The 3,010-nt window shown below is 37.0% G+C and overlaps 1 protein-coding gene across 1 annotated transcript in view; it reads right to left on the minus strand.

The window, feature by feature from the left end:
- LOC137388592 (repetitive organellar protein-like) overlaps positions 1 to 3,010 on the minus strand; it is a 62,196-nt gene that overhangs the window by 20,449 nt on the left and 38,737 nt on the right. The window lies entirely within an intron of this gene.

A 3,010-nucleotide genomic window follows, 5' to 3' on the forward strand; every position in this document is an offset into this window, starting at 1 on the left:
AAACCAAGCTGTTCAAGCGTTTTGTGGCGATTTGTGGCAAGACGTTATCGTTCTATTCTCTGTCGCTCGGCGTTTCAATTTCCGGTCTTAACTTTTATTAAACGAAGCTTTTCAAGGGTTTTGTGACGATTTTCGTCCTAATAAATCTGTCTATTTATGTATAATCCGATCAGATGGGTTAGTTTTAGGAAATTGCGTCAACCTTTCAAAGACTTGGTAACATATTTAAATAGGTTTATATGCGTTTTGTATCATTATTATACTTAAGCGACTTTACTGAAAAATAGTTAAATTTGTTGATAGGATTTCGTTGCAAGGGTTTGGTGACGGCCGTTAACGGATAATTTTTTGGGAGTTGTGTGCACATGTGCATTTATCATAATTCTCCCAATCAATTGTTTCACTCTTGTTTGGTCGTGGGAAACAAAAAATCAATTTATATACTAGAGATTCCCGTCATGCAGCCCACTACCAAAGTGATAATTGAAAAAGAAAAGGTACTGCCGGTTGGGAAATGCAATATTAGCAGTTGAATGGCACTGCAGTGCAATAGGAGAACTGCAATGGTAGCTGTAATGTACTGCGTGTTATTAGGTACAACAAACAACAATAATGAAAGGGAAAGGTTATGTTTATATCTCTTCCCTGCAATGGGAGAAATGCAATATTATAAGTAAAATGGCAAGCCGCTGTGTAATATACACAGGCTGGGGGAGGCTGTATATCATTGCTCATAGCAAGCAATAGCAAGAAGTTGTCATATTCATCTATATATCTATAAAATTACGCTGAATTCAAAAATCTAAACATATTTTAGCTGCTTGATCTCTATGGCTGCATGCCTACTTGATATCTATGGCTGCATGCCTACTTGATCTCTATTGCTGCATGCCTACTTGATCTCTATGGCTGCATGCCTACTTGATCTCTATGGCTGCATGCCTACTTGATCTCGATGGTTGCATGCCTACTTGATCTCTATGTCTGCATGCCTACTTGATCTCTATGGCTGCATGCCTACTTGATCTCTATGGCTGCATGCCTACTTGATCTCTATGGCTGCATGCATACTTGATCTCTATGGCTGCATGCCTATTTGATCTCTATGGCTGCATGCCTACTTGATCTTTATGGCTGCATGCTTACTTGATCTCTATGACTGCATGCCTACTTGTCCTCTGTGGCTGCATGCCTACTTGATCTCTACAAACTTGATCTCTCTTGAACTATAGAAATAGATGTATATCTATAAGAAAAAGTAGGCCTATTACTTAATTTTGCAGATATTAAAAACGGCTTAGCAGCACCGCATTATTGACCACAGCCTCAGTATCATCAACAAAATCTTTAGATAAAAAATAACAGTAACATATTGCACACCATCGGTCACTATAGGCTTACTTTGATCTTGTAAATTCGAAAGGATAATCTTACAATTAAATCTTATAATAATCCGATAAAACCGAATAATTATTCTCATAATTAAATATTGTAATAATCTTATAAGAATCGTTAGAAAAATACCATCGTCGTTTTTTTTACTTTCACTGCTTTGGACATTAATTGGAATACCAAAGTACTCATTATAAGTGTCCGAAATGTCAGAGTCCGGTAGAATTGGCAAAAAAAAAACCGATTACTTTTCAGTACTTCTACGTTGATTACAGAAACCTTCGGCAATTGGACAATGCCATAGACTGGTGAAATGTGCACGCCTTTTTTTCTGAAATGCGCACGACTTCGTGGTTCTACTCTTTGTTGCACGGCCTTATCAGCGTTTCATTTGCCGGTCTTAATTTTGAGTAAAAAACGCTCGTCAAGTTTTTATCGCGAGTTTAAGCCAAATTAATCTGTCTATTTATGTATAATCCGATCAGATGGGTTAGTTTTAGGATATTGCAGAAACTGTTCAAAGACTTGGTAACATATTTAAATATGTTCACACGTGTTTTGTATCATTATTAATTATTATACTTGAGCGACCTTACACAAAAATGGTTAACATTTTTGATGTTATTATGATACAAGGGTTTGATAACGGCCGTGGACGGATAATTTTTCGGGAGTTGTGTGCGCATATGCATTTATCATTGAGCTCCCAAACATTCGCTTCGCTCGTGTTTGGTTGTGGGATAATTGACAAGATTTAATGGTGGAAAAAAAAATAAATATATTGTATTCATTGAAATTTTTATTATTTTTTTCATAACAAAAACAAAACAAAACAGGACACTAAATCTCAAAACAAGTGACTTACCTACACCAAAATACTTTTACAAGAAATATGTCCTACAGCGGGTTATAGTAAAACACTAATTGTTGGGAAAGAAACGTTGGGGTTAAGTGAATCAAAGGCTATGTTATCATTTTATTATTATTATCAGTTATTATTATGTTACAAGTACAGCTTTAGCCTGTGGTCTGTTACAATGAAATCAGGTAAAAGCAGGATTCCAAGCTGTTGTGACTAAAGATGAACACTTGAAGCTAAAGAACAACTTGATCCAAGTGATAGAGTTTACTAATGGTATGAGGTCATTGTAATAATTTGAACCAATTGTATGATGTTTTACAGTGAAGCTAGCCAATAGCAAAGAGTGATTCATAGCTGTAACTGCTATTAGGAGGTCTTACAATATTTCCAAGACTTTGTAATGAGGTAGCCGACCTTCAGGAAAGTTTTCATTCAGTAGTATTTTTACACTGTGGTCACACTATACACTCTATACTCTAGCTGCAGTTGTCTTGGCTTTTCCTATCTGGTAATTGTCTTTCCTATGATAGGGCTTAGTTTTCTATAAATAAACAGTTGAGGGAGAAAGTGGGGCAGAGAGAGAGTGTGAGAGAGAGATGAAGAGAGAGAGTATACGGGGAGAGGAAATGAGAGAAAAACGGAAAGGTAGAGAGAAACGGGAGACAGAGAGTGGAAAGGAGAGGAAGGGAAAGAGGGAGAGAGAACGAGTGGGAGGGAGACCGAGACAGTAAGCGGGAGAGAAGGAGCGGGAATGGG

Source organism: Watersipora subatra, chromosome 2 (assembly GCF_963576615.1).
Source record: "Watersipora subatra chromosome 2, tzWatSuba1.1, whole genome shotgun sequence".
NCBI classification, from domain to species: domain Eukaryota; kingdom Metazoa; phylum Bryozoa; class Gymnolaemata; order Cheilostomatida; family Watersiporidae; genus Watersipora; species Watersipora subatra.